The sequence below is a fragment of the Equus quagga genome, chromosome 1 (genome assembly GCF_021613505.1).
Source record: "Equus quagga isolate Etosha38 chromosome 1, UCLA_HA_Equagga_1.0, whole genome shotgun sequence".
Taxonomy (NCBI): Eukaryota; Metazoa; Chordata; class Mammalia; order Perissodactyla; family Equidae; genus Equus; species Equus quagga.
Genome location: NC_060267.1, coordinates 175,335,074 through 175,354,872, shown reverse-complemented (window position 1 = coordinate 175,354,872; position 19,799 = coordinate 175,335,074). Strand labels below are relative to the sequence as shown.

At 39.0% G+C, this 19,799-nt stretch overlaps 1 protein-coding gene across 6 annotated transcripts in view; it reads right to left on the bottom strand.

Moving 5' to 3' along the window:
- Positions 1–19,799, bottom strand: part of PLS1 (plastin 1) — a 105,956-nt gene that overhangs the window by 60,328 nt on the left and 25,829 nt on the right. Inside the window, exon 1 of one of the 6 annotated variants that reach the window (XM_046645707.1) lies at positions 11,865–11,885. The exons of the other annotated variants lie outside the window; for them this stretch is intronic. The gene's annotated coding sequence lies outside the window, so the exon portion shown is untranslated. Of the gene's footprint in view, positions 1–11,864; positions 11,886–19,799 lie in introns of those variants that run through there. 6 annotated transcript variants of the gene reach the window in all.

The window sequence follows — 19,799 nt, the reverse complement described above, 5'->3', positions numbered from 1 at the left end:
GGAATCAGTTCTTCTCAGGACCTGCTGATCAATGATGCCACATGGCCTCAAGCTCATCAACACTCCCATTGCATAGCCCATGAAAATTCTTCCTGGTCCCTGAAGTCCTGGATGAGCAAAGAGGCCCCGATATCTGACTCCCCAGCCTTCATCCTTTCTTTTCCTGATGTGTCCATGATGTCAGCGGGGCTCTGAAAGGGGAAGCCACTGCTGGATTCCAATGGACCACTGTCAAAAGGAACCAGGCCCAAGGTTGCCAAATCTTCTGATTTTAAAAGGGAAGACAGAAATCCATATTTTTATCTGAAATTTGATTTTTAAATTTGGCAAACAATTTGAATTATCACAGAGTACCATGTGTGCGAGACTAGAATTGTTCCATTAATTTTGGTTCCTCACCTCCCTGATTCTAAGTTACTTCCCTTGGCCTCCCAAGAGGCCTTGGTGGAAATGCTGTGAGTTTCTTTAGAAACACTCCCGTCAAATCAGCGCATTCTAAGGGCCAAAAGAAAACATTTTGTCTCTTAATGTGTCAAAACAAAACCCAACCTCAGTCATGCACCACTCACCACATCCCTGATCTCAATGAGGGGCATTTCCAAGTGTCAGCTCCTCAGAGAGAAGGGGGGCCAGCAGGTCAGGAGGCGTTAACACAGATTCCTAGCTCAGGTAACTGGATCTGCCCACCATCCCGGGATCTTTTTCTTCTCATTCATTATTTATGCTCCATCTACTCTCCCCCACCTCAGTCCACTTTAGGACTGTTCTGGCTCTCTGAGAAAATTCAGCACACAAGTGTTACCCAGGGAAGGTTGCAACATCCTCACCACCTCAAGTATAATTTCCTCAGCATGTTTTGTTTTCTTCTCTAGCAACTATTTCCCTTCTTCTGGTAACAGGACTAATTTTAGTTGTGCCATTCCACTCGTTCCCTATAATCCATCTGTGCCATTTGAGTGAAGCTCCAGGTCCAAAGCAATCAGCACATCATATTCTCTGCCCTCTGTGATTCGGTTTAGGAAGAGGGATATAACCCAATTGGAGTCAACAAGACATAAGAAGGCTTTTGTGGAACTTTCTGTAATGAGACTCTCACACACGCCCCTGGGTCAGTATTCATGAGGAAAGAGGTTGGAGCAGCTGCAGCCATCTTGCCTCCAGAAGGAGAGGACTCTGGGCTGAGAATGAAACCAAAACCAACATGGCAGAAAGCAGGGCCAATGGGTGAAGAGAAAACACGACCAGGCAGGCTTGAGTCCTGAAGTCCACTGTGCTAAAGCCTTTATACTTTTTTGATTACTTGAAACAATATTTTTTAAAAGCCAGTTAAACTGGGTTTCTATTGCTTGCAACAGAGTCCAAACTAATATACCAAGAGCAATACCAGACATAATTTAGAAAAAGAAAACGGAAGGGGGTGGGGGTCACTTCCTCAAAGGATAAGGAGTATTTTGACATCCTGAATTGGGAAAGAAAATTAACCATAATCATATTTTCTGAAGAAGTTTACACCTAGATAGGAAGCATTATTTTTGTCAAAATTTATATTTTATCGTCACCACAGCTAATCCCAGAAATTCAGAGAAGCAGTGAACTACAGGTACTCCCACGGCAATCAGCAGTGATGGAGATGATGTTCACAGCCTCAAGGCCTCCGGGCCTACACCTTCTTTGTATCTTTTTTCCCTTCCCTTTATCCAGAAAGATTCTTCCCATTTCTCTCTTAACCATCTCTAGCTACAGGTGACAAACTGAGTAGTAATATATTATGAGAAATGGCAGGTCTCTCTGGTTTGAGGAAGGGCGGGACAATCTAGCTGCAATAATAAATATTCAAAGTCAACAAATCATTAAAATCAGGAAATTACTAATGCACTGCAGGTAGAGAGAAAAAAAAGTAATGTATCCAATCCCTGAGAGTAAAAAAAACGATACATCCAAGATGTTTGCAGGTTTATCCAAGAGCCCACAAAAGACAGGCACCCCAAGCATCAAGTCCCTGTAAGTTAGTTCAATTTCCAAAGGGGTACTCGTCCCAGACTTCAGTAGGTCCCCTACTATAACTGGCTGTGTGTTGCAGTAATGTGCTTCCACAGTACAAAGGGAACAAGAAAGAGGCATGGCAGACAGGAATTCAGGAATGAATGAGGTTGAAAAAACAAAACTCTCCATCCATTCTTGTAATAGCATTTTCACACATGATCAGATATCTAAGGCACTACGGCTTCTCAAAGAAAATTGGCCTGAAATAAACTTTAAGTAGGAACATTAGAAATGATAGATTTCTTTATCAAATCTATTTGCTGCTTTTATTGTTGTTTCGGACTTCCAGTTCACAATAATTTCATGAGATGTCACTATACCGCTGATCAAAGTTACCCAAGCTGCCTAATTATTCTCTATTTCTAAATTCTAGAGGAAGAAAACATTCCAAAAGCTGATGTCTCCCACAACTAAATTTTCTCTTGTCTTTTTTTATCCTTTAAACTATCTTGAAACAATTTCCTTCACCAGATTATGGCCTCCACAATTTCAGCTAAACCTATGCCTCCAGACTCTACTCCTTCCCTGTTAACAATTCCTGTTTCCCCCTACACCCAGAGAAAGGCCTTCTCTTTCTCCTGAGGCCTCTTCCTGATTGCCTCATAACTTTCCTTCACGTCATTTCCTGTCCCTAGTAACTCCATTCTCCCACATCCAAATCTTCACCTGCTCTCAAAGCACAGCTTAAATTCCATCATGAATTTCCTCATTGCTCTCATTTCATTTCAGCACGTTTATTGAGAACATCTAAGGTGCTAGGTGTTGCACCAAGTGTTCGAGACAATCAAATGGTGACTAACAGGCAAACCTGGCTCTCAATTTACAATCACAGATGACAGTAATGGCAAACAAATGAGCCTCCTTCACCCACTGCAGACGTCACTCACCAGTCACAGCTCTTTCCCACTGAGCCTTGAGTTGCCTCAGTATCCCCTTCTCAACATGGCCCCCCACTGGAGGGCCAGATCTCAAAATGAGCTGGACTATCACCTCCAGAACCACAATACAAGCTAGAATGAAATAAGCAGGAAAGGAAGAATCTTCTGACTGGAAGATTCAAGGCAGACTTTACAGAGGAGGTACCATTTGAGCTGGACCTTGAAAAAGGAACAGGCAGAGAGAGAAGGATGCAAGTCCCAGCTAAGGGAGAAAATTCCTACTGGTCTCCCCACAGAGCACTCAGTCTGACAAAATGGAGTTCTTAACTAAGTATCTATACTGTATTATAGCATCCAATCACCTTGTAATTTTTAATTATAGAAGAAATGTAAGATATACCATTCCCTCAAGAAATTTTAAAATTTCAAGGGGTGATAAGATCATGCAATACAACAAACACTTAGTTAAAAACTCCACGTTTAATCTCTTGGTGACAATGATGGTGAGTGATCTTATTCAAAAAGTGTCACCCATTTGAAAGTCTTTAATTTTTCTGTTAGTCCTTTTGCCTATTAGTAATTTCCATCTTTGATATACGAAAAATAACCCCTGGCTTCTCCAAAGACTGCATGCCACACCTTGGATTTGGAGCAGGCCAATGCTGGCCAGCCTAAAGACTCTTCCTTTTTCCATTCAAATAGGTCAACAATTCACTTCTTATGCACCTCAGAAAACAAGTGATATTCTCACTCGAAGCCATATTTTCTAAGGAAAAATTTTTTATGACTTCCCAGACTCTTGGCTTCATCTGTGACCCCTTACCTACAGACAATGGAAACATTTAATCTACCTACTTGGTATTTGTGCCAGTTAAGGCATTTTCATTGTAAGCAACAAAAACTGACTCCAGCAAAATCTGCCAAAAAAGGAATGCACTGGAAGGGCACTGGGGGTTGGCTCAAAGAATCAAGGGAGGGCTGAACAAGCAGGCTCTGGAAGAACTGGTGTCAGGCAGCTCTAAGGAGCTTCACAGTGGAAACCATGAGGTGCCACTTGAGCGTGCTGTCTCCAGATGCCTCAACAACCACCATCGGTGGCTGACGGCCTAATATCCAGGATGTCAGCAGAGCTCAGGCCACAGGCTCATCCCTGTGGTCAGGGGATACCAGCAAGCCAAGATCTAAGGTTGTAGAGAATCTCTTTGCCCTAGGTTCACCTGCCTCCTGCACAGGCCTATGTTTGCATGAAACAAAGACAAAAGTTTTGTCTGACTCCCAAGCAAATGCAAGCATGGCAGCCTAACAGTCTTCTCCTGACCTGAACTCATCTCACCCAGTCAAAAGCAGCTGACGGTCATATAAACAAGACTCAGAAAATCTCCCCCAAACTCTCCACCCGAAAAACACAAAACACAGCACCACAGTGGCAGTACAAAGAAGCTAAGGGGGACTTCTCTTACCCCGTTAACAATAATGAACATTCATGGGTGCTCACAGTAGGTCAAGCGCTGTTCTAAGTGGTACATACATGGTCTCATTTAATCCTCACAGCAACTCTGTGAGGTTGGTAATATTACAAATTCCCATTTTACAGCTAAAGAAATGGAGACCAAAACTTCACAACAAGTGGCAGAGCAGAGTTCCAAGCCAAGGGAGTTTGCCAAGTCCTGACCTTTAATTATATACTGCCTTCATAGTGCTGGTCTCCATATATCCCTTTCCATCCCTGTATCTCAAGTTAGACACCCTGTGACCATTTCCTGTTAGAAGCTGCCTGAGAACCTGACTTTCCAGTACAGAACAGTTAGGGTGAAGTGTGACACAGTGTGATCTGTCTTCACAGAAACTCGGGGAATCGATGGAAAGATTTAAATGAGATTTGTGAGAATGACTGGAATTATTTTACATCACTTTTTTTTTTTTTTTGCCTCTCCAAAAGTACCTTGTTCCTGTTTTTTATGTATTATTTAGTCACAGGAAATGATACATTAGGGAGATAACTGCCCAGATTGTAACTGCCTATAATGCCAAACATCTCACTCACAACGAATGCCTCAACACCAACACCAAAGAGCTGTCAGAGGACCGGAAGCCGTGAGCCATCTCCAAGTGCTCTGGAATAACCTGGGCATTACTTCCTAGTTTATAACCCCCTTTTCCCCATTTCCAGCCAAGAATTTCTATGTAATGATTCACAGCAATGTAGACATTCTGGTCCAACTTGTGTCCAAGTGAGCAGAGGAGTCCCACCCAGGGCGCTTCCGAGTCAGGGTTTGAACGTTAACCTCCAAAACACACATTGGTTTAAACTTGAAGTTTTTCACTTTTTATGTAGATAAATTAAAAGTGTTTTCAGGAGTTGAAACTCTGAGGCACTTTATTTTACAACCTACAGAATCCAACTGTGACCCTCTTTAATAACTGGCAAAGGAAGGAATTACCATATACAGGAGTGTTTTTTCAATGATCATAGAAATCCTTCCTAAAATCTTGAGTTTCTATAAATTATGGATAAAAATCATTAGTATCAAAAAATGATATTTTTAAACAATTGCAAAGAATGCCTTATAACAAAGAAGTAACAACTATCAAACTATTGCCACAGTTTTCTTAGAGAGTAAAACCAGTTAACAAATCTCAGTTTTATCATTCTCTTAACAGTCTGCATGCTATCTCTGAAGGATTCTACCAGCCAAACATAACAGGTTAGAGTTTGTTCCTACTCACAAGAGATGGATGCCCTCTTACCACAACTAGACATTTGCCCCAAAACTGTGAGTATCTGTACCTTTTGCTATTGGAGCAAAAAAGAAGCAGTATACACTACCAGCTCTGGAAATTTTCTCTCTCCAGAATCTTGGGATCAATAACAGCACTTTATGTTTATCAAGCATTTTATACTTCCCAAGGCAGGTCCACTCCGTTACCTCATTATTAGACATAGGTATCCCAATAAAGAAATTAAGACACAATGAAGCTTAATGACTATAACATTGATAAAATCCAGTCCACACTTCTCACTCTACAGATGAGACAACTGGTATCTAGACTAGGGGTGAAATGATACACTCAGAGTTCCAGAACATGTTTTTGACAATGCTGGGTAAGAGCATTACATCAAAAGAGAACTCAAAGTAAAAACCACTAAAGAAAAATACAGTCAAAATTAAGACACACAGGCATTGATGTTTATATGCCATGGGTTATAGAGCTTTAGAAATAAAAGAAGAAATCAACATAAGCAAAACTACTGTAGGAGATGGTAACTGGTGACAGCTTAATTAGTCAAAAGCAAACAAGGAACCAGAAAATTTGAATAAAATTAACGTTGTAAAGGTATAAAATTTCTACAGCTCTCAGATTATATTCCTTATTTTCCTGAATTAAATCAAAGTAAGCTCAAAATGATCACTTGAGAAGACCAACATTAGTTGTCACATAGATCCTGCTCCTCTCTCTGAGCTATACCAGGAGCCCAGAGCTTATATGAGAAGAGGAACAATGGGGAAGACTCCTTTTGTCATCAGTGAACAAAACAGATGCTTCCCCATCCCAGCCCATGTCACCCGTTCAGAAGCACCAGCATCCACGCCCTGCAATGACAAGCCTGGAGAGAGTGACTTTGCTTCTCAAGGGCATCCCAGCCATCTGGAACGTCTCCTACGTACAGTCTCCCAAGCGGTAAGCCTCCAAGTCATCTTGATTCCATGACCCTCTCCCCACCAAAACCCATAACTTACCACCATCTTCTACCTCTGAATTCTGGAATACCCGCCTCCTCTCCATCTTTATTTATCACTGCCTTAGCCCAGGACTCTGGTGTCTTGTCAGGACCACTTCAGGAGGTTTGTTTCTCCATCCAATATTTGGCTCTTACTCTGTGCCCATCAGATTCAACACATCGCCCCCCCAAGTACAGCCAACCTAACAATGCATTTAATGAGAGATATTTTACTTAAGATTTTGTGGAGAGGTAGAGAAGAAAATTTGCATTGCAAACCATTGGGCAAAACTGCAAATTTTCCTTTAAAAACCCCTTTAAAATTTTAAAGAAGTTTAAAATTTAAAACTCCTTTAAAAAGATTTTCCATCCTTCCCCAAAACTCCTCTGTGGGAGAGCATTTCCTCCCCTGCCACAACTCCTGGACCACCCAACTTCTTTGAGATTCAGCCTCCTGTCCTTTAAAGACCTTTCGTTCCTCAATCGCTGACATTGAGCAATCCAGCTCTTTCCTCAGCCTCTACAATTTGTACCCTTTCACCATCAACACGTCACCAAACACAACTTTCACCTATGGATCCAACTTCCTTAGAAGACAGCAGGAGAACAGGAAACCACGAAAGAGGACAACTTAGTAGCCACACAAGCTCCGTACGACTGTTTAAGAAAATTTTCTAAACTAAAAAATCACTGACCTACTCAAAGTATTTTTTTAAACAGCCATTATTATTAAAATAACAATGAAATACCATTGTTTTGCCCAGAAAATCAGTAGCCTTACTTTTAAGAGGGTAAGAATCAGTCAGAGCAATGGTTCCAGGAAACATACAGACCCACTCTATGCGTACAAACTGACAGACCCCACCGGTGGCGTGCAAACGGAAACATTTTCTGTAAGACAATTTAGCAACAGAATGAAGTCTCAAAAATGTTGATGAAAGAATTCCACTTGTAGGATTTATTCTACAGAAACAATCTGAAATGAGCAGAGAGGTACTGGTACAAATATGTTCATTTCCTCATTACTCATAATAATGGAAAAACTAAAACAACCTAAATTTCTAAAAATAGAGGACTTTAATAAAATACGGTATACTCTTATAAAAGGAACGTCAGGCAGTCATTAAAACTCATGTCTAAAAGAATATGAGAAAAAAATTCACAATATATTATCAGGTTAAAAAATATTATCAATATGTATGGCATATTTCCAACTTTGTTTAAAGAATATATCTACACACAGAAAAAAGAGTGGATAAAAAGATGATAGAGGCGATAAGTTCCTCCTCTTGCTTCAAACACACAGAAATGTTGGATAAAATAAAAACCTTTACATTTTTTTTCAACAGGTATCTGAGCAAGCAAAAGAAATCTTCTGGCCCCAGAAATGAAGTGGGAAATCAGCAAGGGCAGGTCCACATTCCCATCTCAAGGCACAGGAGTTGAAACCTCAGGTCCTGAACACAGCAGAAAGCTGGAAGCGGGACATAAAGCCAGAAACCAAGAAGGGGCAAGCGTCTCTGTAAAGAGGGACGCTCATCATGGACCATGGAGAGTAAAAAGGCACCCATGAGAAATCAGACCCCAAATTGAACCTGGGTGTGAGTGTGGGGCCTGAATTCACATCACCCCACTGCAGGAACCCAAGAAACCAATGAAACCATATGGATCTGGCAGAGGCAGAAGTCAAACTGCCCCATACGAAGACCTCCACCATCTAGTTTACACTGAATTCCAACTGAAGAAAATGCTCTGAAGATGAGCTCACAGACAAAAATTACAAATCATATAAGAACCCATCACCAAGGAAGTCAGTAAGAGAGTTCCAAACTGGGAATCAAGGAAAGAGATTTTTGAAATAAGTATGTCTGAAATGTTCAGAGATAAAAGAAGGAATTCATTCATAAGTAAAAAACAGGACATTAAAAAAGAAAAGAAAGTATATTTAAAAAAATGAATAGGAGGTACTACACATAAAAATGATAACAGGAGCTATTTTGGGGGTGAGGGTGGTGAGATTACGGATGATTTAATTTTTTCTATATAGTTGTATATCTTCCACAATGACCATATATTACCTTTATAACACACAAGAGATGAAGAAAAAAAGTGAAGATTCCCATTTCGCCATTCCTACATGACAGTTAAAAATGATTTTGAAAAATGGAAGGGATAAACCTTGATGTATGAGAATAAATCCAAACTGGTATCTAAGAGAATCCCTCTACAAACTAGCCAAATCCACATCATCGGACACACCCCCGCCCACACCACACGCTCCCGTCATACTGGGCGATCAACAGATCCTTTGCATGTTTGTGCTTCCTTAATACCAACCTCCACACACGTCTTGTCCTAGAATTACCTTCATCCTCTCCTCACCCTGCAAATGCCGGGTAATCATTCCAGATCCAGGTCAAACACCATTCCCCCATGGGGTCTTCCTCAACTCCCTCAGACCAAGCAGCTGTGTCCCTCAGTAACAACGCCAAAGAAAGTCATTCAACACTCTGCTTAATGCCGTTCTGCACACCGTATCTTGTGTCCAACCTCCTTCCATCAAGGACTACGCATTTTGGAATATAGGAAACACCTTTTCTCGGATCATCTCTGAATATTGAGTGTGCAACACATTGCCTACCCATAGATGATGTTTGATAATTTGTTGTATGAATGCAAGTGAAGAAAATCATTAAAACCCTACCAAACATAAGCTCAGGGGAATCACCTGCTCAGTGTAGTTTTTCTCCCTCGGTCTCAGAGAAGTGAATTAAATTCATCTACCCACTGTTTGCTTACATTCTCTTGAACAATTGCCATCAAAAATACTGTTGGCCTGGGCCAGTCCTGTGGCCTAGTGGTTGAGTTCAGTGAGCTCAGCATCAGTGGGCCAGGTTCAGTTCCTGGGCATGGACCTACACTACTTGTTGGTGGCCATGCTGTGGCAGCAACCCACATACAAAATAGAGGAAGACTGGCAGAGAGGTTCGCTCAGGGAAAATTTTCCCCAGCAAAAAAAAAGAAAAAAAACTATTGGCAGAGTCTTTCATTTTTCGGGCCTTGTATTGTTTCCTATCTCTGATGTACCATGTTATGTAATACAATCATTTTATCTTCCCCATGCTATAAAATTCCCCCAGCTAATTTTAATCAATACCTTACATCATTTTCAATGAGTAGTCTGTAGCACACATGTTTTTTCTAGGCTTCCTTGGGCACTGGAAATACATATAGAAAGAATAACATAAAATGACTCAATTCAATTACAGATAAGTAGTTTATGACTGCTCAGTGTTCCAAAATATGTTGAGATATAAAAGAAATATTAGATTTATACTCTGTATTCAAAAAGTTTAAATTCATTCAGCCAATATTTATTGAGGACCAACCAGACACTTAGCCCAACATCAAGTGCGGTGAAGGGCATCAAGATGTTTTAAACCTGGTCCAGGCATTCCAGGAACTTACAGACTAGTTGGGGGATGTAAGAAACACAAACAGTAAGTTAAATAGCCATGTTAACATTATGTGTGTAATCAATAACATCCAGCAAAAAAAAAATGTTGAAAGACGTTAAGATCATGTGTAAGATGTTACAAGAGGTATCACAGGGTAGATGGTGTGGTCTGGACACAAAGAAGGAAGAGAGGAGGGAGAAGCTTCTGAATACAAACGACCCAGAAAGTGTTCCAGGGAGAAGAGGGAACTGGGGAGAGACAAAGTGTTATCTCAAATTGCTGAATGGTCACTTTCTGTTTTATAACCCCCCTACTCCACACCCTCCACTATTCAACTACTAAACCAGGAGGATTTGAAGGGGAGTCAGGGTCTGAATGAAGGGGCACTGCAGAGACCACAGACCAAGTAGGAATGCAGACATCAGCAGGGGACTAGACAGGAACTGTGTCTCAGCAGAAGCCACCATCAGAGAAACAGCCCTGAACTAAATTCCTCACCCTCACACCCATGCCATGAAATGATGAGATTTCTGAAACTGAGTTCAGCCTTAAAGGACTGAGTTCTACCCTGTATGACTAGAAAAGTCTTCCACTATGTGGGTACTGATGATAGAAACTACGTTGTTGTAGAAAAATAAAGACGTTTCCTACATGCCTAAATTTTGAGGCCTGAGAATTCAACCTTGCTACAGAGGTTTAAAAAATCAAATACAGGGGCACGCCTGGTGGCATAGTGGTTAAGTTCGTGTGCTCTGCTTTGGCAGCCTGGGGTTTGCAGGTTCGGATCCTGGGCGCAGACCTACACATCACTCAAGCCATGCTGTAGCAGCATCTCACATACAAAACAGAGGAAGACTGGCAAGGATGTTAGCTCAGGGACAATCTTCCTCAAAGGAAAAAAAAAAAAAACAAAGAGGAAGATTGGCAACAGATGTTGGCTCAGGGCCAAACTCCCTCATTCCAAAAAAAAAAAAACAAAACAAATATAATACTGCGTGCTCTATCATTACATTCCAAAATGAGCCTCAAAGACACAGATGATATGGCTAGAGTTTAACACATATACTCAACACCACACCCAGACAGTCTTTTTAAAGCAGGCCGTGGTTCTGCCAGCCCTGAAATATCACTGTGTCCCTAAGTTCCAAAGACATTGCTCACAGCCCAGTTAAGTATGCCATGGGTTGTGGTCGATACCAACCCTTCCAGTCAGCATTTCTGCCCTAACCCAGAGCAGCAGCCCCAGCCTTCCATCTCAGCACCCTGTGCCTCTTGCCTTCCACTGAGCTTTGAAACCTGACAATTCCAGGATGCACTGCCGGCTTTACATCTCACCAGCTGCGCAATCTTGGGTATCTCACCTCTCTGGACCTCACCTGCAGTGCTGGAAGTAATAATACCCACCTCATAGGGTTGTCAGGATCAGATGGGAGAGCCTATGCAAAAGGTCAGGCACTAATTTATTGCCTCTTCCAGGGAATTATAAGCTTAAAACTACTTTCCTAATCGTAGACTAAAAAGCTCTATTCTCTTTAAAGGAATTTCAGAATCTCAGGTGAAGCGGGAAGACAGGGAGGACGGTTGAGGGAGAGAGGTGTCCTGGCCTCCTATATTCACACTGGATAGACTAATTGTATCCAACCAGATATTCTGATGAGGCTGGCCAGCCTCTCTGGGAACGGTGACAGCAGGAGGGGGAGGGAGGGAAAAAGAATGGAGAAAGACAGAGTTTGTGCATTTAAAACAGCTCTGTATGTTACATACCTAGAGATGTCTGGAATTATGTTTACCTATGGATAAAAAGTAACAGCACAGTGATAGGATTTTGGATAACCTTTAACTTTCTCTTTTGTTGTTCTTTTGTATTTAATTCTATATACTGAACACATACACACATGAAAACTACAGTTAACTTTTTGGACTACACTTACATAGGCTTTTCATATGTTTTTTAAATATAATTTACATACAAAACTATTTACTTTTAAATATTGCGTTGTAAGTCTTTCCCCAAGATATTACAACTTTTCATAAACATATTTTCTAAACTATACAATTATTTTTAACAGCTTTAAGGTATAATTTACATACACTAAACTGCACATATTTAAAGTACAAAATTTGAAAAGTTTTGACACACTATACACACCTGAAACCATCTCTATAATCAAGACAGTGAACATAACACCCCCATGAGTTTCCTCAGGCTCCTTTGTAATGCCTCACTCCCCTCTCTCCCTGTTCCCAGGCAACCACTAATGGGTTTAATGTCACTATAGATTAGTTTGCATTTTCTAGAGTTTTCCATAAATAGAATCATGCATACATACTCTTTTCTTCTGGCTTCTTTTACTCAGCATAAATATTTTTAGATTTATCTATGGTGTTGTGTGTTTTAATATTTCACTCCTTTATATTGTTGAGTAGTAGTCCTTTGTATGGACAAATCACAAAGACATCTAGTTTGTTTTACAGATTTTGGCAATTAGAGAAGGGCTGCTATGAACATATGTATAAAAGTCTGCATGTGGACATATACTTTCATTTTTCTTTAGTAAATGTTCATTCCATAGTTTTCTTGTAATTTCTTTGTTTGGTTTTGGCATCAGAATAGTTTTGGCCTCATTAATGAGTTGGGAAGGATTCCTTCCTATCTGCCTGGGGCAGTTCGTACAGAATTGATATTATTTGTTCCTTAAATTAGAAGCCATCTAGGGTTGGAGTTTTCTTTGTGGGGTTTTTAACTATAAATTCAATTTCATTAATAGATATAGAGCTATTTAAGTTATCTATTTCTTCTTGAGTAAGTTTTGGAATTTGTCTGTTTCATCTAAGTCATCAAATGTATTGGCATGAAGTTGTTCAAAATATCTCATCTTCCTCCTAATATCTGTAGAGTCTGTATTGGTGTCATATCTCTCACTCCTTATATTGATGTGTGTCTTCTTTTTTTTTCCTAATCAGTCCAACGAGATGTTTATCAATTTTATTGATCATCTCAAAAACTAGCTTTTGGTTTCATTAATTTTCCTCTGTGGTTTTTCTGTTTTCTGTCTCAGTGATCTCTGCTCTGATCATTTTATTTCTTTATTCTGCTTTTGGGTTTACTTTGCTCTTCTTTTTCTAGGTTCTTAAGGAAGAAAGTGAAGTCACTGATTTGAGATCTTTCTTCTTTCCAAATACAGCCATTTGGTGAAGTTCCCATAAGCATTGCTTTAGGGGCATCCCGCACATTTTGATATGCCATGTTTTCATTTTCATTCACCTCAAAATACTTAATTCTCCTTTTAATTTCTTCTTTCATCCCTGGGAATTAAGAATAATTTCCAAATGTTTATAAACCTCTCTAATTTGATTTCTAATTTAATTCCACTGTGGTGAGAGAACACACTTCATTTGACTTGAATCCTTTTAAATTTATTAAGACTTGCTTTATGGCCCAGCATATGATCTACTTTGGTAAACATTCTGTGTGTACTTTAAAAGAAAGTGTATTCTGCTGCTGTTGGGTGATGCGTTCTATAAATACCGATGAGGTCAAGCAGGATGGCAGTGCTGTTTAAGCCTTCCATATCCTTAGCGAATTTCTGCCTACCGCTTCTGTTTAATTGAAATCTTGAACTATAATTTTGGATCGATTTCTCACTGCAGTTCTTCACTTATTTTGAAGATCTGCTATTAGGTAAATAAATATGAATTGACCCCTTTATCATTATGAAATAATGAACTGACCCCTTTATCATTATGAAATGACCTTCTTTATTCCCATAAATGGTCTTTCCTCTGAAATCTACTTCATCTGATGTCAATATAGCCAGAGCTCAGCTTTCTTTTGATTAGCATTACCATTATTTTAACCTATGTCTTTACATTTAAAATGTGTTTCTTCAAGGCAACGTATAACTGGGTCTTGCGTTTTTACCCAATCTATCTCTCCTTTTTAATTGGGGTGTTTAGACCATGCATCTTTAATGTGATTATTGATATGGATAACTTTAAGACTCTCATCTTGCTATTGTCCCATCTGTTCTTTGTTTCCTTCCTTTCTCTTTTTCTATCTTCTTTTGGATTACTCAAATATTATTTATAATTCCATGTTATCTCCTTTCTTTGTTTAACTCTCTCTTACTTTAGCGGTTGCTTTAGGGTTTATACCATACAGCTTTAACTTATCACAGCTTATCTTCAAGTGATATTATACCATTTCACATATAGTATAAGAATGTTACAATGGTATACTTCCATTTTTCCCCTCTTGTCCTTTATGCTATTTTTGCTATATATTTTATGTATGTGATAACCCCATACTACATTTTACTATTTTTATTTAAACAATTCTCTTTTAAAGAGATTTAAATAATAAGAAAAAATCTTACATGCTTACTTATATAGTACTATTTCTGGTGCCCTTCACTCCTTTGTACAGATTTATATTTTCATAAGGGATCATTTTCTTTCTTTCTGAAGGACTTCCTGTAACATTTCTTGTAGTGTAGGTCTGCTGGTGATGAATTTTTTCACTTTTTACACATCTAAAAAGTCCTTATTTCATCTTAGTTCTTGGAGGATTTTTTTGCTGGGTGTGGAATTCTAGGTTGACAGTCTTTCTTTCAGTACTTTAATGCTGTTCCTCCACTGTCTTATGTGCGTTGTTTTCAACAAGAAATTTACATCATCTTTGTCTTTCCTCCTCTGTATGTAATATGTCTTTTTCCTTTGGCTTCTTTTAAGATGTTATCCTTATCATTGGTTTTGAGCAATTTAACTACAATGTGCTGTGACCTAGTTTTCCTCATGTATCTTTTGTTTGGGTTAATTGAGCTTCTTGGATCTGTGGGTTTATACTTTTTATCAAATTTGGAAATGTTCTAACCATGATTTCTTCAAATATTTTTTCTGTTTCCCTTCCTTTCAGGGACTCTAAGTAAATGTATATGAGGTCACTTGAGGTTGTCCCATAAATCAGTGATGATATTTTTAATTTTTTTTGTAACTCTTTTCTGTTTCATTTTGGATGGTTTCTATCGCTATGTCTTCAAGATCGCTATTGTTTTCTTCAATAATGTCTAATGTGCCCTTAAACCCATCCAGTGTATTGTTGATCTCAGATGTTATAGTTTTTACCTCTAGAAGTTCACTTTGGGGGACCAGCCTCAGGGCCAAGTGGTTAAGTTCGCATGCTCTGCTTCAGTGGCCCAGGGTTTGCCGATTCATATCCTGGGCATGAACCTACATACCACTCATCAAGCCATGCTGTGGCAGCATCCCACATAGAAGAACTAGAATGACCTACAACCAGGATATACAAGTATGCACTGGGCTTTGGGGAGGAAAAAAAAAAGAAGAGATTGGCAACAGATGTTAGCTCAGGGCCAATCTTTCTCGCCAAAAAAAAAGAAAAAGAAGTAGTAGTTCACTTTGGGTCTTTTAAAATATTTTCTATGTCTCCATTTAACTCATTTAAGCATATGGAATACAGCTGTAATAATTGTTTTAATGCCACTGTCTGAGAATTCTAATATCTGTGTCAGTTCTTGGTCATTTTTGGTTTATAGATTTTCCCCTTTCATTATGGGTCATATTTTCTTGTTTCTTTGCATGCCTGGCAATTTTTGATTGAATGACAGACACTGTAAAGTTTACTTTGTTGGGTAATTGATATTTTTGCATTCCTATAATTATTTGTTTTACTATGATAAAAATACATAACATTACATTTACCACACTAACGAATTTTAAGTTTACAACTCAGTAGTGTTAAGTATATTTGCATTACTGCACAACAGATATCTAGAGTTTTTTCATCTTGCAAAACGGAAACTCTATATCCAAACTCTAGCGTTCCCTTCCCCCAGTCTTGGCAACCATCTTTCTACTTTCTGTTTCTATGATTTTGACTACGTTAAATATTTCATATGAGGGGCCGGTCTGGTGGCGCAGTGGTTAAGTGCGCACGTTCCACTTCTTGGCGGCCCAGGGTTTGCCAGTTTGGATCCCGGGTGCGGACATGGCACCGCTTGGCAAAAGCTATGCTGTGGTAGGGATTCCACGTATAAAGCAGAGGAAGATGGGCATGGATGTTAGTTCAGCGCCAGGCTTTCTCAGCAAAAAGAGAAGGATTGGCAGTAGTTAGCTCAGGGCTAATCTTCCTCAAAAAAAAAAAAATTTCATATGAGTTGAATCATACAGTACTTTTGTGACTGGCTTATTTCACTTAACATAATGTCCTTGAGGTTCATCCCCATTGTAGCATGTAACAGGATTTCCTTCCCCTTTTAAGGTGTATCATATTTCCTTGTATCTATATACCACATTTTTTTAATCCATTCATCTGCTGATGGACATTCGGATTTTTTCCACCTTTTGACTACTGTGAATAATGCTTCAATGAACATGGGTATGCAAACGTCTCTTTGACATTCTGCTTTAAATTATTTTCAATATATCCTCAGAAGTGGGAATGCTGGATCAAACGGTAATTCTATTTTTATTTTTTGAGGAATCATACTATTTTCCATAATGGCTGCACCATTTTACATTCCCACTAGCAGTGCACAAGGATTCCAATTTCACCACATCCTCACCAACATTTCTTATTTTCTGCCCCTTTGATATTGGGCTTCCTAATGAGTGTGAGGTGATATCTCATTGTGGCTTTGATTTGCATTTCTCTTATGAGTAATGACTTGAGCATCTTTTCATACGCTTGTTGGCCATCTGCAGATCTTCAGAGAAGTGTTGATTCAAGTCCTTTGCCCATTTTTTGATTGGGTTATTCACGGGGTTTTTTGCTGAGTGGTAGATGTTCCTTATGTATTCTGGATATTAACCTCTTATCAGCTATATCAGCAAATATTTTCTCCCATTCTGCAGGTTGCCTTTTCATTCTGTTGATTGTTTCCTATGATGAACAGAAGTTTTTAAGTTCAACATAGTCTCATCTGTCTACTTTTGCTTTTGTTGTCTGTGCTTTCGGCATCACATCCAAGAAATCATTGCCAAAAGCAGTGTCCTGATGCTCTTCCCCTATGTTTTTTTCTAGGAATTTTACAGTTTTAGGTCTTTGATCCATTTTAAGTTAATTTTTGCATATGGTATAAAGGAAGGACTCAACTTCATTCTTTTGCATGTGGATATCCAGTTTTCCCAATGCCATCTGTTGAACAGGCTGTCTTTTTCTCATTGTGTAGTCTTGGGATCCTTGTCAAAAACCATTTGGCCAAAAACACAAGGGTTTATTTCTGGGCTGTCTACTCTGTTCCATTGATCTATATGTCGGTACCATATCATCTTGATTATTGTTACTTTGTAGTACGTTTTGAAATCAGGAGGTGTGAGGCCTCTAACTTTGTCCTTTTTCAAGACTGTTTTGGCTCCTTGTTATCCCTTGAAATTCCATATAAATCTTGGACTTTTTTCCCATTTCTGCAAAAAATGCCCTACCACTATTCTTGATCTTTGTTCTCAGATGCAGTTAAATCACTTGGAAAGAGTTTGATCCTTTCAGATCTTCATTTTGAGTTTTGTTAGGCAGGACCAGCGGAGAGTTTAGTCTAAGGATGCAGTCCTCAACAGGAGATGATTATGCTCACAGAGGACATCTGGTAACGTCTAGAGACATTTCTGACTATCATGACTGAGGAGGTATTACTGGCATCTAGTGTGTTGAGGTCAGAGATGCTATTAAACATGCTACTATGCACAGGAGATCCCCTCACAGCAAAGAGTTATCCAGTCCAAAATTTCTACAGAGCCGAGACTGAGAAACCATGCTTTAAGGGTTAATTATTCTCCACTATTGAGGCAAGATGATTCTGAGTACTCTAACCAATACCCTGTAAATTATTACTTTTTTTTCCAGTCTGGCTGATGGGAACAGGCACTATTCCTGGCTCCATGTGCATTCCAAGCATTTTTCTTTTTAATCCATTCAGGTGGTTCTTGCCCAGGCCTCTGGGGAGTTTCCTGGCACACATGCACTGATCAGAACTCTGCTGACTACTTGAGGGGGACCCTCCGCAGATCTGTGGAGTTCCCTCTTTCCTGTGTGTGTGCTGTGAGCTCTGGCTGCCTTTGTCTCCCTATATTCTCATCTCGAAGGCTTTCTATACTCATCGTCCCCTCCCTGAGTTGCAGCCATGACACTCTCTCAAGGCTGTAAATGAAGTAATTGTAGGGCTCACTCTGTTTACGTCCTTTGTCTTAAAGATCACTGTCCTTTTCTGTCTGATTTTGAGTGTTTTTAAAATTATTTCATATATTATGTCCAGTTTGTCTTTGTTTTTTTGGTTGTTTCAGGCAGGAGGGTAAATTCAGTCCCTGGTACTCCATCTTGGACAGAAGCAAAAGACTAAACCATACATTTAAATTTTTTATGTTTATAAATTAGAAAGTATTTCATGCTCCATATAAAAATCTAAAACAACTCCAGTACTTGGGAGGTATCGTTATGGACTATTTTAATTTACAAATACTCATGTATATACACAGCTGGACACATGTATGATTTTTTTAATAGAGTTATACCATCAATTTTAAACATTACCTTAACAGCTACATAAAATGGGAAAAGCAAATGAAAACAATGACCTAATACCTTAAACCCATCAGGTTACCAAAAATGAAACTGATGGTAACACCAAGTGCTGGAGAGGATATAAGGAATCAGAAGCTCTTATTGCCAATATTGCTTTCTAAAGTGGTGTATCTGGATGAGGTAAAGATACGCATACTCTATGACCCACAATTCTACTTCTAGGAATTTATCCCAGAGAAACTCTTGTACAAATATACCAAAATACAGCATTGTTTATAGTATCGATAAATTGGAAACAACCTGAATTCCATCATCAGACGACTGGATAATTATAGAATATTCATTTAGTGAAACATTACACAACAGTTAAAATAAAGTAGATATCTGTATTAAAATGAGAAAATCTTGGAAATACATGTTAATGAGAAAAGTACGTAGCAGGTATCATTTGTGAAAATTTTAAAGCATTTAAAATAGTACTTTGTATTATTGATGGAAAAATACAGAAAGATGAACGGGAAGACTAATATACGCCAACTTCAGGACTGTTGGCAAGGGAAGGGTGAAAACGGGGGAAGGCCTTCAGTCACATCTCCAATGTTTGACTTCTTACAGAAAATAGAGAACTGATGCATAAAACAAATGGCAAATTGCTGAGATTTCTTAAATCTGGGTAGAGAAAACGTGAGTGTATATTATTTTCACTATTTTTTTGCATGTTTCATTATTTCATAGTAAAAATATGAAAGGAAATTGAAATATTACATTATCGCACATCCTAAACCGTATACACTGCTCCTTCTTTCTATAAAGCATTTTACTTAACCATCCTCTTCATTTGGTTTTAAGAAAATACAGCAGAAAACCTGTTTTTAAAGCAAATTATGTAGCAACTCTCCTAAGTTAACATTTCAATTTGGGAATACAGAGGAAAAGTTCAAGTACGGCAGGATTCATTCTCAGGCTTAAATAAAGCGCTCCTAGAATGAAAGGTTAAATGACGAATCAGGGCTAAAACAGACGTGCCTGGACACAGGAAGGCAACCACGGAATTAATAGTACAATTTTTTTAAAGTTGATACTATCTACCATATGAAGAGAATCTACTATGTGCCAGGCACTTTATATAAATTATCTCTAATCCTTAAAACAACCCAAAAAGT